Source organism: Dermacentor andersoni, chromosome 4, assembly GCF_023375885.2.
Source record: "Dermacentor andersoni chromosome 4, qqDerAnde1_hic_scaffold, whole genome shotgun sequence".
Classification (NCBI taxonomy): Eukaryota; Metazoa; Arthropoda; class Arachnida; order Ixodida; family Ixodidae; genus Dermacentor; species Dermacentor andersoni.
Genome location: NC_092817.1, coordinates 122,547,634 through 122,569,349, shown reverse-complemented (window position 1 = coordinate 122,569,349; position 21,716 = coordinate 122,547,634). Strand labels below are relative to the sequence as shown.

The following is a 21,716-nucleotide window of genomic DNA, read 5'->3' as shown; positions in this document are numbered from 1 at the left end:
ATCGTTGTGCTGAGTAAGGCTATACGCATATGAAACGAGCATGCACGCGGATTAAGTTATACTCGGGGCTCTTTGGCCTGCGGTAAGAGCCGCATCAGACCTGCCTATAATGATTGCACATAGCATATAGGCATGCCTTAGTCATGTCGCAAAAAAGTTACAACCGATTGAATCAGCACAAACCGAACTGAGGGCTACCTCGCTTCCCAGTTCAGTGCGATGGAAAAATCCAAGCGGCTGATCTGGCCTTCCGGCATTGTGCAGAGTTTCGCAGCCCGGAAAAATGCAGCGTGTGCTCACATCAGGTGTGCAACGGCTTTTCCGAGGGCGCGCAACTTGTAACCCTGCGCAATCAGAACCAAGGGGGAAAAAAGAATAGGAAAGAAGTCGTGACTACAGAGCCGGCGTTAATGGTCTGGCTGACGAGCCAGAAGGCTTTGCAGGCAAATCACGATCGTTAGTCGACTGTTTTCGTTTCCCTTTCCGACGTCAATGCGGCTGCAACGAAAACAATGGTCATAATAAAACAGCTTTTTGGCTCAGGATTCTTTCTTTCTTTTTTGTTTTCTTTTCGTGGGGCTGGTGGGCCAGCGTGTGCGAAGGTACGCAGCGATTCAAAGGAGAAACGAGCGTGCTAAAACCATCATCGTATCTCCGCCGTCCGTTTCTCAGTTCACTCTTTTATATCCCCCTTCATCCATGGTCGACGTCGGGGAAATTGGAGAAAGAAAGGCTGTGGCTGGCGTAGCCTTGCCTTTTGTTAAATCGTGCGCGACTATATATACGCGAGGTACGCGTACTCGTAGAAGCTTGATGAAGCCAGCGACAGCGGCACTTGTGTCGGAATATGCGTTTCGCTGCCTGTAAACGCTAGATAGCTTCGCGAAAAACCGAACGACACGCGCGCAGAATCGCTTTGCCGGGCGTGTTTTGAGAGTAGAGGCGTGGAAGAGAGTTTCTCTACTGTCGAAATCGAGGCGCCATTTCTACTTCCTGCGATTCAAAAAGTTAAATTTATACCACGGGAAGGATTCATTCATCTCGTGATAAATCTATCTATCTATCTATCTATCTATCTATCTATCTATCTATCTATCTATCTATCTATCTATCTATCTATCTATCTATCTATCTATCTATCTATCTATCTATCTATCTATCTATCTATCTCTTTTTGTCGAAAATGCTAACGAAAAGGTTGCCCTTAATTTTTGGTCTCGTGAAACTATGAAAAACTTGAAGGGGGGCGATGACACTCTTGGCGTGGATTGCGAAAGCTCTAAGAAGCAACGTTGATGTTAACTTTCCTTTTCGTTCTTTGAGAATGCATTACGAACTCGCTTTCGCATTGCTCACATGTTTGCGTTCCGACCCGTTACCAATAAAATAAGGTAATGTTTTCTTTTTTTCGTAAAGTGATTGTCTCAAAATATGCTGCATCATTTACGGACAGGACGTTACAGGTTCATGAATATATAGGTGCGGAATGCATGTCGTATTCAATATGAAAGAAAAAGAAAGTGAAAATAAAAATAAAGAAGAAGTAGAACAAATATTGGCAGAAACACGAGCAGTGCAACCTGTACCGAAAGGAGGGGGTGGAGGGAGGAGGCCTGTGTCCTTGTCGCGAACGCGTGACAGATCTCTTAGCAGACAGGGTGGTGTTGGCGGAGAGCTCGCTCTATGCTAATCCGTCGTCGCAAAGAGCCCGCGAGCACGTGACACGCCCTTTCTCAGTCGCGCTACGAATTTCGGCCCGACGACGCTTTGGTTTATGCAGCAGGGCGCGCGCATTATATACGACGCCACTGTGGGTATACTTACGTGTATTACGTATACATACGTGCATGCAGCGCGGCGCCTGAGAATAAAATTCCGATCCGCAGTGGAACAAGCCCGCGACTTCGGCGTGAGTTCGCGTGTGCTATCGCGCCATTTGCGGCGGGTGGGCAGCACATCTGCTCTGTTCGTTCGTGCACCGCAAGGTGTGCAGTTCGAGCACTGCCTTCACGCGCGCAACTCTTCGCCCACGGCGTTTCCTTCTGGCTCGACGACGGCGGCGAGCGTTTGACGGCCCGATTCATGATGGGCAACCCCCGCTCACGCTTGCACCCCTGCGCGTTCGCGGACTTCCTTGAAAACACTGCGCCCGAGAAGGCAGTGGGAGGCGCGTATAGGACCATGCAAATGTGCCGCCGTTCTCATATTTCGCCTCGGGAATATGAATGCTTCCTGCGGCGCGCACGAGGAGTCGACACCAGCGTCGGCGTCGTAAGACACTTTTTGCAACATGGTAACCCTGTCGCGCGGCGCCACCGTAACGTTTAAGTAACGTAGCGTGTATAACGTTGCGGAGTAAGAGAGAGAGAGAGAAACTAAGAAGGAAAGGTAGGGAGGCTAACAAAGGACGTTACCGGTTGGCTATCCTAGTCTTGGGTAGGTGGAAAAGGGTAGAATCAGTAGGAAATGAAAGAAAAGAAAAATAATTGAGTTAGTCAGTCACAGTCAGTCGCAGAGGAATCTCCGCTGTCACAAGCGTTCGTACAACCCAGTATCCTTCGCGAAGTGCAGAAGGGCTCTTGTGGCCTTTTGCATGCAAGAATGCATAGGCCATGCGTTCCAAGGATCTTTTCTTCCGAGAGCGCTCTATTATCAAACAGGTTGAGTTTAGCTTGTAGAGTACGTCGTTGGGTGGCAAAGGAAAGGATACAGAGTGTTCCCCAGAGTCTCATCGTACCCGCACAAATTGCACGCGTCACTGTTGGCTATCCCTACTAGGAATGAATATAGGCATTGGTAAATGCGGCGCCCAACCACACGCGTCACGGTAAGGTTGTTTCGCGACGGAACAGTCCAGGTGGCAGGGGAAGTCGCAAGTTAGGGCCGAGAGTATGCTAGCGTGATTTGGGGAAACCCGGTGAATTCTATCGTAGAAGTGTGATGTGGCGAGCAAGTGACTTAAATTGCCGCTCAGCAACCGTTCTTGAGAGTGGTATAGGAATCCGTTGATGTCTTTGATGAGCCGAACATGCAGCTTCATCTGCACTGTTGTTGCCGACAATTCCGCAATGGCTCGGCAACCATTGAAACACAATGTCGTGTCCTTTCTCGGGCGTGTGCTGATGAGCGTGTCTTATCTCGTACACTAGCTGCTTGTGTAACCCATGAAGTAGCGCTAACTGCAGAGTTTGTAAAGCTGCTTTGGAACCGCAGAAAATGGCCAAACGATTCGGTGGCTGCTGGAGCATGTAATTGAGTGCACCTTGATGAGCCGCAAGTTCATCTGCTGTAGACGTGGCGTTGTGGGAATATATAAATTGCAACGCGTGCGTTGAACTACCAATTGGCCTACGGCCGTCGCCGTTGGTGTATGTACACCAACGGCACAATTAGTGTGTGTGTGTGTGTGTGTGTGTGTGTGTGTGTGTGTGTGTGTGTGTGTGTGTGTGTGTGTGTGTGTGTGTGTGTGTGTGTGTGTGTGTGTGTGTGTGTGTGTGTGTGTGTGTGTGTGTGTGTGTGTGTGTGTGTGTGTGTGTGTGTGTGTGTGTGTGTGTGTGTGTGTGTGTGTGTGTGTGTGTGTGTGTGTGTGTGTGTGTGTGTGTGTGTGTGTGTGTGTGTGTGTGTGTGTGTGTGTGTGTGTGTGTGTGTGTGTGTGTGTGTGTGTGTGTGTGTGTGTGTGTGTGTGTGTGTGTGTGTGTGTGTGTGTGTGTGTGTGTGTGTGTGTGTGTGTGTGTGTGTGTGTGTGTGTGTGTGTGTGTGTGTGTGTGTGTGTGTGTGTGTGTGTGTGTGTGTGTGTGTGTGTGTGTGTGTGTGTGTGTGTGTGTGTGTGTGTGTGTGTGTGTGTGTGTGTGTGTGTGTGTGTGTGTGTGTGTGTGTGTGTGTGTGTGTGTGTGTGTGTGTGTGTGTGTGTGTGTGTGTGTGTGTGTGTGTGTGTGTGTGTGTGTGTGTGTGTGTGTGTGTGTGTGTGTGTGTGTGTGTGTGTGTGTGTGTGTGTGTGTGTGTGTGTGTGTGTGTGTGTGTGTGTGTGTGTGTGTGTGTGTGTGTGTGTGTGTGTGTGTGTGTGTGTGTGTGTGTGTGTGTGTGTGTGTGTGTGTGTGTGTGTGTGTGTGTGTGTGTGTGTGTGTGTGTGTGTGTGTGTGTGTGTGTGTGTGTGTGTGTGTGTGTGTGTGTGTGTGTGTGTGTGTGTGTGTGTGTGTGTGTGTGTGTGTGTGTGTGTGTCAAAATTAATTCGGAGTCAGCCTACTACGGCATGCATCATATTCAGATCGGGGTTTTCGCACGTAAGATACTGAAATTTATGTTTTTTAATACCTGGCCAAGTCGAAGTATTGGTACTTTACCTGTTATATATTCTTGGGATCATGATCAACGATGCAAAAGTAGCTGTTGAGTCCGTACGGACTGCCTTGGTAATACTTTTCTAAAGCCGCGGCCCGAGATCACTTTCCCGCCGCTTTACTGACTGCCGACATCATTTCAGAGGCCGAAAATTAGTATTCGATATCCATGCATGAATCGTGAGTCAATTGCCGTACATGAATCGGGGGGAAAGCACTGCCAGACACAGCGGTCGAGAGTGGAGATCAGGGAGCCATATAACCGTCCGTTTCCCAAGCCTCCACATGCTTAAACATAGTACTTGCAATCCCTTGCGCCACAGAACACCGCGTTCATCATAATATCTTCAGGATATAAATAAAGCCTGCCTGCACCTGTGTAGACTCTATGTACCTTGCTCCATATGTCATGTCCATCTCCTTGTTAAACAGTCATTTCTGGAAAAGCCGCCAGCACGAGTAGACAACGCTTACAATACCGTCAAATAAACAAACAAATAAATCAACCAAAGTAGTCTGGGACGACAAGTGAGCACCTTCATTGTGTAGTCACAATGAACGCAACGGTCTACGTCACATACTCTCCTCGCGCAGCTCTGTTACAAAGGGCACCCGGCGCAGATTTATTTAATGAATCTCCCGTTCCACTATCGATTCATGAACGATGATAATGATCCGAACGCGCTTCTTTCCAGAACATGCCAACCTAATGAAGAGAACTGTTGACATAACAACCAACAACTGCTGTAGAATGCCAACAGATGACGCGGATGCTCTGGTAGCTCGTTGTTATGGTAATCGACCTATAGTGCTGGAGATGAGGACGGGGATCGGGGTAAGCGCAAAACTTGTTTACGCAGCGCTTTCGTAAGCGTTGTGCAAACTCGCGGCGCTCAAACCCTTCATGACCAGCTCGCTAAAGTTCACGTTAGCAACGTGTTCAACAGCTGTTGACTCGTTTGCAGAGCGGCTTCACCACTGAGGATAAAGCACTGTATACCACTTGGCTGCATCTGTATACCGTTTCGTAATGCCCGCGGAGGCAGCCTTCTGAGAAAAACGGGGGATGTTAATAAGATTTCCCAAGAAAGGTCTGTTTGATGAGCTGCATGAAGTCTAAAAGTTTGGTTTTAGTACTTTGAGTAGGCGCTCCAGGCCCTTCCAACCGATCCTTCATGGACGTACAAAAGTTTGCACCTAAGAAACAAAGGAACGAGCAGAGCACCAATCTTCACGAAGTTATTGCGGGACCGTCTGCGCCGTCATTACTGGAGGGGCAAAGAAGATTAAAGAGCGCACGCCGCAGCACAAACGCAACTACATATGATTAATCAAAAGCACGTGACGACAGCCTAAACTTTGCGCACACTTCGCATTCCCCTGTAGTTTACTCGGTACAAGTTACGCAAGCGGCACAGCACAGACAGTGTTGGCTGTATAAGGTTCTAACCTGCTTGCTACTATAATGGGGATGGCGACAGGAAACTGCGCAGTTTCGCCCGAAGGCGAAGCATTGAAAGCGATAGCATGGTTTAGCATTGCGCATCGAGCTGCTCAAATGGTGTTCTGACAATGCGCGGAGGCTTCGCATGACGCGTCGCAGTACGCGAGACATCTGCTGATGCGCAGAAGGAACATCACCCTGCACAATTACCAGGCATCTCATAATGCTGGCATGATTATATAGGAACGCCGGCGGCGTGGCGTTACAGGCGTCACGCTTCGATGGTGTGAAAGGTGAGATCAACGGAAAAACCGTCGGCGTTTGCCAGCGCCCAATCAAAGAATTAGATAGACTTGACGTTTACTATCCGTTTCCCTCAGACCAGTCTACGTAAAACGGCGTGGTATACGCATACAGTTCCTCAGAAACAGAAAGATAAACACCTCCTTGCGCACACTGCATGGTGCTAACATATATAGTGAAGATATCGCCTAATACTATAGCCTCAATACTAAAGCGTTATGTTCTTGTTTTAATATTTCAGGCAGCGTCACTGGGTAGTGAAGAGGGCCTTGCACATTACAACTCACAGTAGATTGAACTAATAAAATAAAAATGGTGAAAGTGGGGTATTCACCATTGAGTGAGTGAGTGAGTCAGTGAATGAGTGTATACTTGTACGCGCGCGCGGCTTTGCGTGTGCATGCGTGTGTGCTTGATTGGTTGTATACAGAAACAGCAAAGCACATGAAGGAAAACGTCCGTCCTTCTTCACATCAACAACAACAACAAAAAAAGCAGCGTTCTCTGGCATTTAAGCTTAAGCGCTGACTCTTTCATAGACGTGTCATCACGTCTCGTTCAGAGGTCTCAGCGGCCGCAAGGAGGACGGCGTCGCGCTCAACCGCCCATGGACGCGCATTATTAGAGATGCGAATGACGCTCGAACAATACGGAGACATGAAGGGGGTGAGAGGCGAAGGGGTTCTGCTGCGGGCATATTTATAGCTAACCTGCACCGATGCAGTCACGACAGTCCTTGATTCTAAAGTGATTGTGAACGACACATGCCTAGCGGAGAGAGCTAGACAAGAAGAAGAAGGGAAATCCATTACGTCGACGATATGCGCTGTCCTATAAACGTATACTGCGCAGGCTCATCAGTGACTCGACAAAAGCCGTCGACAGCTCATTCTTGTTTTCACGTCGTTCTCGCGTGAGTGGCAGCCGTCGTCGTCGGCGTGTCTGCGCCCGCATGACCTCGACGCGATCAGGCGTCGGCGGCCGCGATCCAGAGGTCAACTCGGCGTGGTATACCTACGGAGCGTCTGCCCAAGGCTGCTCCTATTATTACCCTGTCGTCCCATCACCTCGTTCATATTAGGTCTCCGTCTGACCTCCTGCCGCTTCTGTGTGCCCGTCAGGAAGATCGGACCTGCAAAGTTCACGCGCGTCTGCGTACAGATGAAGCGAACGCCGTCGCCAGACACGCACGCAACCTGCCCCCCACCCACCCCATCTTACACACACACACACACACACACACACAAACACCGCCGGCCGCCTTACCTGAGGCATCACTGCACAAGCACTAACAACAATCCCTCAAGCGACCAACACGCGGCCCCTTTGCCTATCGGCGCACTGTATAGTTCTCGGTTCCTGGGCTTATATTGTGTCACACGTTGCGCTGGTTCCCAACCGCGCTGCCCGTGTTTTTTTTTTTTTTGTTTTTTTTTTTGTTTTTTTTTTGCGAGTGTGTGTGTGTGTTTCGCGTGTTGTCGGGTCGCTTCTGCGGAGTGACAGCCGAGGCCGGTGGCCGATCAGCGGGCGCTCAGGTTTACCTTCGCCTTTGTCTCTGTTTGTTCGCTCGTTCGTTGGGCAAGACAGGGGCAGAACACGAAAGGGTGCGGTGTCGAGGACGGCGCGGTTTGGCGTAATACGCGTCCCGCCGAGGCGAAGGCTTATGTAAAATGAGAACGGTAGACCTCGCGCGCATGTCAGTCCTGGCCTCCATTCGACCGCCCTCATAGAGAACGCGTCGCCCACGTAAATGCGTTTCTGGGCCCCAATTGTATGCAACCAGCGGACTCGCAAGAACAGGTAAGCGATATTGGATATTTGCCTCTATATAGTTCTGCATAGCACCAGGGGTTTCTCTCTCTCTGTCTCTCAAGCTTGCTTCATTTACGGCGCGGAAATTTTAAAACCGCGGCAGTGGCGGCGACATTGATACGATGCAGTTGAATACGTGACCTCTACTTGCGTTTTCGGCTCATCGCTTGAACGTCGATGTACGTGGCTATGTTGCTTGAAATAAAATGCGCTAGAACGGCCTGGAGGTGGCCTTTCGTTCGTTTTTTTCTTCATTCCTTCTTGTGACTTTGTTATTGGTTAGCGTCACCCAACTAAGGCTCAGAAGCCTTAGAAGCATTCTTTGTTCCAACGATGTCAACAACAAGCCCATGTGAAGTAGGCGTATTCATTTTCTGCATTGTACAATTGTCAAGCCACTGCAAAAGTGCTGCGAGCGATTCGGTGTAGGGTTTTACGTAGTGCGATGCACCACCTCGATAAAACTTGAAAAGCTGACTTATTTTTGTACAATATGAGTGGACCATGCGATTTGCGTTTGCCGATGCATTGCAACGTGGAGCATTATTTACCATTGTTGTTTGAACGTGCGTCACTTCACACATCTTCAGCTGCGGGACGTCCTCGTATACCGCGTGGCGACACGTTGCCACTGTATACGTCGCGTTCTTCGATGCGATTCCATTACCGCGTTCGCCGCTCGACGTGGGTCACGACAGTTGTGCGGCTGTGCAGGGCTTTCTGCAGTGCGGCAAAAATCTTTGCTTTAGAAGTAACCGAAAAGAGCAAATTCTCATGGTTTCTGGTCCGACGCGTCGTGACGCTATGTGTCTGCACCTTGACGTATTTTCAAAGCAGCGCAACTTCCTGGTAACTCGCCAGTACGGCACGACGCACCGGAACAACATGACAAGTGACCCACCGGCGGGTCCTCCCGCACTGGAATCGCGACTTCAAAAAGGAGCAGCCGTAGTGAACGCATTAATTACCTCTACAGCCGGCGTATTAGCGTACTTCGCGTGTTTCTTGGGATTTGTATGTGCGCTTTTCTTTATTTCTGTTGCTCTCTTTCTCTCACACGTCACCTTATACACAGAATGCCATATGTCAAACCTGTAGACACAAGATGGCACTCACTCTGTGGCTCCCGGCGGAAGCGTGTACGGAGGGGCTTTAGTGGCGCCTAATAGTTAGACCCTGTCCTTGTCGTTACCTTGACTGTATGCGTTACGACAGGCTTCATCACACTGTACCACACTTAATACGCGGCCCTTGATCGGTGCATTTGCCGGCAGCGTTTGCAAGGCTGTAGTTCCGCCCACGGCTTGCGACACTCCCACTTCGTCCTCTGCCTTCATGCACAGAAAGAGGTCAACACACTTGTCTAGAACGAACGCACTCCTGACGGCCAAAGCAGCCACCAGGGCACGAGGCGACCAGCGGAGCGAGGGAAGACAATGTATCTCGTAAATGTAGCCGCACACGCTCGCATCCAGCCGGTTTTGCACCGGGTGTTATCGCTAGATGTCGCCAGTGCAGTCTGTAGCACATTGCTCGCGCGTACTAGACAAGTGTCCAGCCCTCTGTACTAATTGCGCTACTCCGAACTTCTTCGGAATGTCCTACGAGCGAGAGAGAGAGAGAGAGAGAGATAGAAAGGCAAAGGAAAGACAGGGAGGTTAACCAGAGAGTATCTCCGGTTGCCTACCCTGTACTGGGCGAGGGGAAAGGGGATGCAATAGGTGAGAATAAAGAAGGATAAAAAAAGAAGAAAAAAATACCTAAGCACACACACGCACGTACACACGAACTATTTCTGTGGGCACTGTCACGCAGCCCGCAAGGGCATTCCTAGTCTTACGCAGTGTCACCGTACAGTCCTATGCCACACAGTGTACTGTCACAATGTGTCAGATCACAACCCTAAGGACGTAGACACCGATGCTTCGCACAATGTTTCTTTGCGTCTGAATGTCTTTCGAGACTTTCTGCTAGTTAACGTTGCTTTCTCCTGTCCCCCCTCATTCTTTTCTTTTTCTCTCCATGGCTTCGTTAGTCTGCAAGCTCGCCGTACGATCAAACGGAGCGAGCAGATTTTACCTCCTTTGTATTCGCGTCACGTCTTCCCCACATGGCTGCCAACGTCAAAGAGCGACGTCGGAAAAAGAGAAGGAAAGAGCGAGAGAGAGAACGCTGTTCGACCCGGGAGCGTTTTACGACCCGCCACCGGCCGAGAAAACCGCGTCGGTCGCCGTCCAAGCAGGACACGCAGGGTGTGCGCGAATTAACGCGAAACTTCCCACGGACGCGCGAAGACTGAGCCTATATAGCCGCTTCTATACTGCCGTCTTTGCAACGCGACAAGGCGCGCCACGTGAGACAAAAGGTTCCTGGGTTCTTCGTGGGTCTTCGTGGGAAATCGCGGTCCGACTTCACGCACCCTCTCCCCCCCACCTCCCTCTTTATCGCTTCTCCGGGAAGCCTAACAAAGGGGGTCGAAGGACGATAGCGGCTTTGTTCTTTTACAGCTCTTGGCAGCGCGTCCTCGCCGCTTTCGCCTCGACCTTTGCTATGGGCTCCGTCCGGCCTTGTGTCTCTGCTTCCTCCTTGTGCCTTCGTCAGTGCACTCCGCGCGCCGTATCAATGCGTCGTTGGATGGTGTAGTTACGTGCAGCGAGAAAAAATGTAAGCCATTCGTAAGGGTAGCCGAGAAACGTCTTAATTAGAGAGAGAGAGGACTATGAAGAAAATGGCGCGTAAGAGTGTGAGAAAAGTGGACGGGCCAGCTTTGTGTTTTGTAATAACTAAGGAAAGGGCGTAACCGAGCTGTGAAGTGTGGCCGAAAGGCTACTTACTGTAGAACGTATACAAACATTCTTTTTTTATTTTTTTCTCCACCCATCGAAGCCCCTATTATATGTAGTCGGCGCCTCTGACAGCGCTATTACACACATTTAACATCAGCAAAAGAATGGACAGCACCGCATGTTCCAAACTCCGATCACTGACAGAACACATAGAGGCTGAGCATATTAAATGCAGCAATGATATGGGCCGTTCTTTCAAGCGCGTGCATTTGCGACGACGAACAGGAGGTCACATGGGCAAAGATTTGGGTGTCAGACGACATCGTTCGGGCGACTCGTAATCAGAATCACCTGTCTAGTACTAGGTTTTTAAGCTGGAGACTGCCCGGTTGTGCCCAAGGTGTTCCCCGGCCCATTCTAGCGAAGTATGCGCCCTAATGACATAACTGTCTGTTTGTTGTATGTGAAGATGGGCTACTATGGAGCCACCTATCCCAATAATTTATTGTCTATAAAGTAAGAGTAAGGACATGTTAAAAGACATTAGTAAAAACAAAAGGTGTATGAAAAGGAAGAAAAAAATGGCAGTCACTTAAGTATCCTTACTTGATTTTAATGTGAAAAAATAATGACTTCGCGAATTAATTGGTTACGCCCATGATACGTGACGTCATACATTATCACGTGTCCTTCACAATTCTACCTTAATCCACCTTGCTCTACTTTGTACCAGCCTTAAATGACTTGATTCCACCTTGCTCTAACTTGCACCAGCCTTAATCAACCTTAATCCACGTTTTTTCACCTTAATTCACGTTACCCCACCTTAAGTCACCTTACTTTAACTGGTTAGAACTTTAATTCACATGAATTACCCATAATTACTTGTAATTAACGTTGTTGCACTATCTTCTGTATTACTACTGACGTCATACAAGGTGCTGATCATGTCGCATTGATTTTTGGTACCACTCCTCGCGGACAACGCCGGATTTTCTGCCTCATGGTGACATAATGCTTTCGCATTAACGAGTGAGCGCGCGCAGAACCCTCAAGTATCTCACACGCTAGCAATGCGTACAAAGCACCCAATGTGGGCAAGTGTGACGCAGACGATCCGGTGCATACACACGATACCAGACAATGTACAATCACCCATTACAGGAGGAGGTTGAACAGTCCATGTCCAGGATATAATACTCAGATGTGACAATTAATATTGCGCAGGAAGAGAACGTCGGGAAGCCTAGAACTTGTGGGAGCTACACACTCAGGCTACACTATCATGCTCGCATGACTACGCATTTCCGCACTATATGTCAATGCACTTCTACACGATAGCAAGTCACTACCGCATTTCGCCATTTGCAATTGGCAACACCTTGCGCTACGCATCACACTTGAAAACTACTCGTACGAAATGCAGTCGCGAACGCTATGCTCCAGAGTTCAAAGCCAGGTTGTAGAGTCTGGTTTCCTGAAAGGTATATTATACTTCTCCCTAGCCTTTAAAAAAAAAAGAAAAATTATGGGGTTTCACGTGCCAAACCGCGATCTGATTAGGAGGCACGCCGTAGTGTAGCACTCTGGATTCATTTTTTAACGTGCACCTAAATCTAAGTGCACGGGTGTTACTGCACTTCGCCGGCATCGAATTGCGGCCGCCGTGGCCGGGATTTGATCCCGCGACCTTGCGCTTAGCAGCGATCACCAAAGCCACTAAACAACCACGGTGGCTTCTCCCTAGCTGCGATATCAGTCGCCGTTGCGAAATCCTTGGCTGACTTTTCGGGAGGTGGTTAGAACGCGCCCTCGATCAAATGTAATATGGCGGTGCTCAAGAACAAAGGGACTTGGTAGCGAACACAAATCTCCTTGTCGACACATTGGCTTCAGCCTGAGATATTTGTTGTTAGATCATGAGAACTTTATAATCTCCCTGGGAACCTCTATCCTCTTTGGATTGCTATGTAAACCTATTTCAATTAACAGCCCGGCCAAGATCCCTGCTTATAAGTGCACGCAACTTCTCTGCTCACTGATCACCTCTCAGCCGGCCTTGAATGAGGCGCTGGCAAGAACGCCTTCGCGTTTTTTTTTTTTTTTTTTGCTTATTAAGCCCCCTCATATTACGCGCCAATTATCGAAGGCGCTGATAAGTGTCGCCCATGTGTGCGGTTATTACATTTCCTTGAAGCTTAAGCACGAGAGAGAGAAATATTTTATTTAGGAAATGGTAGAGAGGTCGACCTGAGGTACACTGGCTGCTACTATGCGGAGATGTAAGGACGCAAAGCTTAATATACGAACATAAACACGTACGGCCTAGAGCGAAGAACATTATACTCAGGCATCCGACTTCATTAGTCGACGGTGCGCGATGGATATGTCCTTGAGACATCTCGAAAAAGGAAATAACCCACTTGAAACTTGTTGTTACATAATCAATAGAGAATGGAGTACCTTTTTGTAGCCACAAAAGTAAACACAGTGACCTCGTTATAACAAATTCGGTTTGTTGAAAGTGTTTATTGCTTTTTCGTTATGTTCGCACTACAGCGCATAGATTTTATAGCGGATTATTGAAGTGCATAGCGTGACGTAGAACTACACTGAAATCCGCATGGAACCGCTCAATGCAGCCTGAAATTGCGGTCCTTCGCTTGTCTTCGCGTCGAAATGAAGGGGGCCGAAGGCGTTGCGACGGGCCACTCCGAAAGAGGCGGCACCTGACATTTTCGGCTGCGTCACGCGATCATAACAGACAGAGAAGAGACAGCTGCTCGCGGACGTCAGCAAGATCTCGCCGGTGCCCCGTCACCACTATCGAGCATGGCTTTGCTTCGATGTGCTATCGCGCTCAATGCAAGTTGCAACGTGGGAGCCTCTCACCGAAAGGGCTCGGAAATTGCACGGCAGCCTCGACGTAGGAAAAACTGGTGGAGGAAACACCGTTCCAATTACTGGTAGCACACCCGTTTAAACGAGTAATGGAAGGGGCACACACGTTCCGTTTTTCTTGAACGCTATAGCACGTCTTACTAGCATCCTGACTGTTAAATTGCGCATCTCGCGGTGCTACCGGGACTTTTACTTTCTCTCCACCGCTTACAAAGAACTTTATTCCCTGTGCCGATCTTTTCGCGATAAGGAGCGCTTAGGTTATTGTACCGCTTAGTTTGAGCACCGCCTGCACACAACAATCTATATCGCACCCTCGCCAGCTTTGACACACAAAGCGGCACTAAGCTGCGAGATAACGACGCTAATGGAAGATGGACGGTCTCCAAACAACGCGCAGCCGCGTGTTCCGGCAGCTCGTCGCGACGGCGACCTTTCCACCAGCAAGCGCGGGTAACAATCTCGACCCTCTGACGTGCGACACCTGTTTCCCCCCTTTTCTTTTTCTCCCTCCCTCGCACTGTCACCGTCTCAAAGCGCTCGCCTGAGGTCGCGCACTCGCACACGGTCGTCCACAAGGACGACGCGCCTTCCGCGTATAAGGAAGCGCGCACCGTTTCACCTCTGAGGCTCCGGAATCGCTTGACTTCTCCCCCTTTTTTTTTCTCTCTTTCCACACCGTGTGCGGCAGCGACGGATGATTGCGCGGAAGGGCGTTTCTCCTGTTGTGCTTATGCGGCCGCGAAGCGCGCGCGCCAGTTATTAGCGATGACGCTCGGACACAGCGTTATATCTGGCCGCGCTGGAGTCAAAGGATTTCCTAGCTGCGCGTGGCCAATCCATCGCCACGTCCAAACAGGGGTGTGCGAGCTCCGATGTGACGAGTCTATAGTGACGGGGAACGACGGAGGCGGCTTTCACGCGACGCTGGCCGCATTGTGCCTGAGATGCTACTGTCGCGTTTAGCGTAACTATACCTACAGCACGCACGCAGAAACACGCACCCACGTGCGCACAAGCCTCACCCTTGCACTCTACCTTCGTGCAGAATCGAAGATCAAGGCAAAGCTTTCGTGCACGCACCTTAATTTGGCAGAGTGGCAGTCTCCACACGCCTTCTCTTGCCGCTTATTTAGCGACGCTGAGTCTTTCCATGTTCGAACAGGGGAGGGGGCGACCTGAAGGACTGTGCCCGCGAGCAGAAGAGTGAAAAGCTCAGGTTTATTGCAAGACCCTCTCTCTCTCTCTCTCTCTCTCTCTCTCTCTCTCTCTCTCTCTCTCTCTCTCTCTCTCTCTCTCTCTCTCTCTCTCTCTCTCTCTCTCTCTCTCTCTCTCTCTCTCTCTCTCTCTCTCTATCTTTATCTCTCTCTCTCTCTCTCTCTCTCTCTTTTCAAGTATAGCGGATATCGCTAGCAAAAACAACTCGAATACATTCACTTCTAAAAAAAGGGATATGCAGATTTCCGAAGTTGCGGATGGGGGAGGCGCCGGCGGCTTAGCGCGAGAAACTCGGCATGTGTGGTCTTTTCGTTTTGCCGCCGTCGAGCCTAGCGGGACAAACGGGCGCGTTGCGATGCCTTTATAGAAGCCTCTTGGCAGTGCAAGAGAAAAGGATAACTCGATAGGATTGATTACCGGGATCCCGGCGACGACTGGTGCGCACTCCTTACGAAGACGCGCGAAATAATTCCGTCCGCCTTCCTTTTGGGCTGAGAGCCAGAAAAACGACACGGGCCGTAGCTGGAAGCAACCAGTTGGCGATGCCTTCCAAGAACGTTGTTAGCGGAAAGCTTATCCTCGCTTTTGACACAGTTATCCTCTGTTGTTGCCAAACGTAACCGGTATACGACGAGTCTCTTTCATTGCCACAGAGATGTTTATTTCACTTCCTCGCGACTAACGTGTGTTTCTTATTCTAAATGCCCACATCTCCCTCTGTCACGGTGGTTTATGCTATTCTGACGCGTGCGCGCTTGCATCGTGAGTATGCATGTATACACTTGGCACCAGAATTACATGGGATACAGAATCTGCAAAAAAGAAAGAAAGAAAAACGGAACGCTGCATTTCTGAACCGTGGTTCTGGGACTAAGATGTTCTTTTTTTTTTCACCACGCCCTTCAAATCATTAACTTCACTATCCGTAACTCATGCAGCGCGCGAATGCGGCTTTTGACGCTTGCAGTGGCCCGGATGTCTTGATAACACGTAAACATACATACATACATACATACATACATACATACATACATACATACATACATACATACATACATACATACATACATACATACATACATACATACATACATACATACATACATACATACATACATACATACATACATACATAACTTTCGCTATGCCCCTTTTCAGTCCAAACCTGCATTGCTTGGTGACTTCTATAAGGAAAGCAAAAGAAAACATGCAAATACGTTCTACATCGGGTGCAGAAATGGCTTTCCAGTTCTGCGTGTCGCCTGCTCTAATCCCACGCATTAGAATATATATATTTTTTTCGACCTCGCACCTGGCTAAGGCACTATAGATAGGTCAGAAGCTTTAGAAAGCGCTAACCTTTACGCTAATACCGACGCGTGGGTTGAAGGTAAGCGCAGCCACGCGACGACGCGGGAATTTTAGCGAGAAACCTGTTAAGGGGAAAGTTCAGTGTAAATATTAACTCGCCATCTAAGTGCAGTATATGGTCGTATGGGCGAGCTATCAGTCTGGTCTTCGCGTACACGAAATGGGAAGCCGAAAAACGCGCGCTCTCAAGTCACGCTACGTTTCTCTTCCACTATTTTATTATATATCGTTCCCACCATTGTCGATCGAGTTTCGCGAAGCACCTTTCTGTCGCAATGAAATTTAACAAAAGAAGCTCATCGACAAACATTCGGATTCCTCTAGCTGCGGCACGCATAGAACAACGCGTCTCCATGGAGAAGTGCTCGATTGGATCGGACGGAAAGCGGGAGGAGAAAGGGAAGGTCCCGTAGTCTCTATGTACGTACGTGCAGAGAACGAACGCACGCCTATATACGTATACATGCAGTAAACGCTATGGCAACTGTTCGTTTGCGCGTGCGCGTGTCGATATTGGAGGCGCCGCTCGACAACAAGCAACGACGTCGCTGTCACGCCACGAGCAGTTCTGGTGTCGAAAGACCCCCCCTCTTCTTAGCAGAGGCGCCCGACGGACTGAAACCCTTGTGTCTGTTCATGTAAGAGCTATATAGACGCGTGCGATTTCCTTGCTGTCACCGTCCTGTTTTTCCTACGCCATTTGTTCCCGCGAGAATTGGTCAGTAAATGCTGTTGCTGTTCTTTACCCGATGAAAATCACGTAAGCGTTGTCGTCGAAAGGACGAGCGTACGTTGCAAAGCGATGAAGTTGAAGTTGTGTGGCGGGCCGCTTGCTCGAGCTGTTCGTCAACCAACTTGCGCATCAACCACTGCGCTTTTATAGATATAGTATGTAAACGAATACGTGCTACGTTTGCGCCGTACTCTTCCTTTCCATCGCAATATAGCCTATAAAATTTAAGGTGAGTGTTCTTTGGGCACGTAATCTAAAGATTGTCTGTTAGCCCGTGGTCAACCCATAACCTGTCCCTGGAACAAATGTCTGGTACTTTTTGTAAATCGTTTTCTTTTTATAAGTGTCGATCATTATCTATGCGTGAAAAAAAAATCAGCATGGGAAAAGTAGGGAATGAGATTCGGTCACGCAGTTTATATCGACTACACGTCGGAACCCAGTGTGTCAGTTTGTAGAACGTTTTTTATTGAACGCTATTGCTAAATGCTGCCTTCACCTGGCCTAGTTGTTTGTTTGCTAGCATTTCTCGAAGCCGTTGTCGTACTGATCATCACAATCTATTCTTCTCCTGCGTTTTTCACCAATTTCATTGCTGTTGTTCTTTTCAGCTCACAAGTAGAACTAGACTACATATATACCTAGCACGTATTTTAATTATCGCTGTCCTTCTTGTTCCTTAGTTTGTACATTCTAGTTTGCTCGGAACGCCTTCAAGAGACCCATTAGGAATGTATGTGTTTGAAGTCAAATATTTATAAGGTTATCTTGCTATTCCTTCTTTCCTTGTTTTTTCACTCCATCCATCGCGGAGCCTTTCAACTTGCAGCCCTGAAAGTTGCACGAACCCGACAGTTCAAATCAAATTAAATTATGAGGTTTTACGTGCCAAAACCACGATATGATTATGAGGCACGTCGTAGTGGGGGACTCCGGACTAGTTCTGACCACCTGTGGTTCCTAAACGTGCAGCTAAATCTGAGTGCACGGGCGTCTTTTGCATTTAGCCCCCATCAAAATGCGGCCGCCGTGGCCGGGATTTGATCCCGCGACATCGCGCTCAGCAGAGCGCAACGCCAAAGCCGCTAAGCGACCACGGCGGGTCCCGACAGTTTGCGACGGAACGAAACGAGACTGGAAAATGCTTTCATCGTCAGCGAACTCGCACCGCCGATCACGCATCTTCGACGACGCCTGGCGACCGTTGACGCCCGCGCAGCCATACCGACTCCCCCTCCTCCTCCTCCCCCGACTCCTATACACTTCCCACCTTCGCGCACGTGAACCACGCGGCCCGTGTACGTTTGCGCAACCGGCTGGTCACCGTGGGTCGCTCGGTGGCGACAAAGTGATCGCCGCCTCGCGCCGAATCTGTCTGGCTTATCTATCCCGGCCCTCGCTCCCCTCGAAGGCTGAACAAATGTCCACCACTCGACGACGATGAAGTAGCCGACACCAAATTGACGCAACGAGGTTGCGTCGTTCGCGCCTTTGTTTTGCGTATGCATGAGCCAAGCCCCCTTGGGCGCCCACGGCGCCGACGGGAAAGGCAATGCGCGATACGGGCAACAACGTCTGAGCCGCTAGTTGAGTGCATTGCGGGGGAAGGTCATGCTCACTCGCTTACGAGCCGCGTCAACGTAGAGAGCTGACCTTTTTGTTTGCTTTGTGTCAGTGCTCGCCTTAATGTCTGGCGTTAGTGTTGGCGCCGCACAGAATAGGTCAGATTATATTAGGCTGAAGTACGGTACGCGTTGCCATAATGCAGGCGTCGTACGTAGCAACGTGCCAAGCTCGACGTGAGGGCACACAGACCTGGGAACAATGCATTACGTTGACGCCGTTTTTCAGTGAAGAAAACTGAATTCTTTCCAACGGCGTGAACGAGGCATACACTAGAGCAGACAAACACATCTATAGGTCGAAGCCACATGCGAAAGCAAAAGAGATGGCGACCCGGTGAAACCATACGCAAAGTAACACGGATCTTTCAATACGCACGTGTTCTTCGTGAGCACTGCACGGTATTGGCGCTCAGAGTCCAAGTACTGGTTGGATTATATTGGGTTAGGTTGGATGAGAGTAAGTGCACGGTCGTGGAGCAGAGGTCGTGTGGGACATCACGCAACATTCTCTGCGTGCTTACAGAAGTTCGCGCCAGTTCGACAAAATCGTTGCTGTAGTTTGCGCGACTCTGTTTTGTGGATTACACCTAATTCCCTCGGCGTCAGCGGGCACGCGGCACCCGATTTGGGTAACGACTGCGGTGTTACTCTGCCTAGTTTAATGCAACATGTGCAAGAAGCTGAGTGTGTGAAGGTGTGAGTCTACCCCACTAACTTGCCGTATATGGTTGGAGCACGCCTCCGTGTATATGTTATCTGCTAAGCTGGACGCTTACCAACGGGACATTGCAAGAAGTCAAGGTCAACCGAGACAATAAGGAGAGGGGGTGGTGACAAAGTGAAGCCGCACCCTGGCGTGCAGCTGGTTGAGCGTGTTTCTTCTGGTGCGCTGTAGCACTGCTGCCCCGTGAGGCCGCGGTTCACAACGCAGTATATGTTCAGCACTGGGTGAGATTAGGTTAGGCAGCGTTAGCGCATGTGGCGCAACGGAGCAGACGCGTCGTTTGTGTCGCGTCGCACGACACCTTGTCTACAAGCGCACAGATGCATAAACGGGTAGCAGCGTCGCCGGCGTGCTTGTCACGTCTTTGTCGTCCACTCGCTCCCGTGGCGTGAGTATACGAGAAGGCAGTGCCATTGTGCGGGTAGCGTGTACTCAGTCGCTGCTCTCGCTGCGTGTCGCGTCGAATGAAAAATAATTATAAAGAGGGAAAGGAAAAGAACGTTAAGGCTGCAAAGAACGGAAACTATGCTGCGCAAACAATCGCGAAGCTTGCCTTCCACTCGCGTAGCAGTGGAGAGTAGAAAACAAAGGGGCCAGCGTTGGTGCCTCTGGAACGCGGCAGCGTACTTTTCAGCATTTTCCCATGTAGCACGCATATATATATATATATATATATATATATATATATATATTCGTCGAGGTCATGTGAGGCAACGCAGAAGGCGATGATCGAGTGATGCAGTAGAATGTAGAGATGCATGAAGCTAGCTTTTCATTTCAACTGCGCTGCGTTATTGCTGCCTGCGCCAGTGAGTGAGTGAGTGAGTGAGTGAGTGAGTGAGTGAGTGAGTGAGTGAGTGAGTGAGTGAGTGAGTGAGTGAGTGAGTGAGTGAGTGAGTGAGTGAGTGAGTTGAAGTGAAATGGGAGAGCGGTCGAGGTTATCCTTATATCCAGCCGATGTCCTACTTCAATTAGTTTTCATGTGGCAGGCTATTGATTTACAATTAAAACGTGACAGTGCAGCCGTAAGAACTGCGACCATGTATTGTCGAACCCCATGGGGAACGTTTTGACGCATAGCTTGGCGCAACACAAACATCAGATCATATTAGGCTTGGACTCAATACGTTGCAGACATCGTGTGCATAACGAGGCACCGAGCCGTATACAAGCCTGCACAGTGACGTGTACACACGCATTATATCGGTAACGTTTCCCAAAGACCTAAACTATATTCTTCCGAACTGCGCGATGGAGGCATACACAGGAGACACAAGCCCTTCTAGGAGCGCGACTTCTTCCCTCGCGTTATATGCGTCTCCTTCGCGCCGTTCAAAGGAATGCACTGCAGCGAACAATAATGCCACTACCTAAGAAGCTCTTTCGTATACCAGGCGGACAGGACAGGTTGTCCACGAACGAAGTGTGCATCGGACACGTTCCACGTATGCATTGATCATAATACTAAAGCAAAATGGAAAAAACTTTATTTTTAGGCTTGCGGTAGTTCGTCGCGGTCTTTTATTTGATTACTGTATAATAACGACAGAATGTTCATTCATGTGACAGCAAGCCTGGATGCACTATAACTCTGTCGCTTATTATATCCAATGCAAGATAATGAACGAATGCACTAACTTATTGCTGCAACACCTGCATCACACCGAACGGCACGCGTTTATTTGATGCACCTTTCTATTCTTTTCTTTTTCAGTTTTACTGCATACGCCTCGCGGAAGATCCTTCGAATTAAAAAAAAACATACAAATAACAAACTATGTCGCTCAAGGCCGTCACCTGAACTGCAGCGGAAGCAGAGAAGCAACCTGCACTCTGTTATTCCACAGGCGATGGTTTCATTCCAAAGGACATGGCATATAGCACAAACTTTCATATAGCTTCGGCGATTTCATGGGAACCGATCTATTCATAATGACAATCCCGCTGACCAACGATAGTGCAATAACTACATGTGTATTGTGGGTTATTCTCAAACATCTACCCATTTTTCCTTCGTCGATGTATATCTCGAGGGAATCGCTGTCCAGAAACATATGTCGCGCAAATAAGAAAAGGAAAGGACAAAATAGCTATCTTGGCTCCTTCGAACAACCGCACAGACTTCGGAGCAAGATTACCGATTGCCTCGCGGGCTCTTGAAACACCGGCGAACGAGGCAGTAAAAAAAATTTAGAATGCTGCAATCTACAGCATCAGATAAGGCAAAAAGAAAATCCCATAGGTAACGACATCGAAGAATGGACGACTGCGCTGTTGTCCTGCTCGCATCAGCGGCTTTGTGTGTCCCCATAAAGAAGGCAGGCGGGCACGTGAGCGGGCAACTCGCTCACCCGGTCACCGGTACAAATTTTGTGTTCCGTAGTACCCGGTTCCCGTTTTACGTAATAATTCTGTTAGTGTATAATGTGCTCGTAACGTGAAACATGTGTAACATCTGTTCA

The 21,716-nt window shown here is 49.2% G+C and overlaps 1 protein-coding gene across 1 annotated transcript in view; it reads left to right on the top strand.

Annotated features, from left to right (window-relative positions):
- Positions 1-21,716, top strand: part of LOC126537562 (dual specificity tyrosine-phosphorylation-regulated kinase 4-like) — a 252,240-nt gene that overhangs the window by 156,566 nt on the left and 73,958 nt on the right. The window lies entirely within an intron of this gene.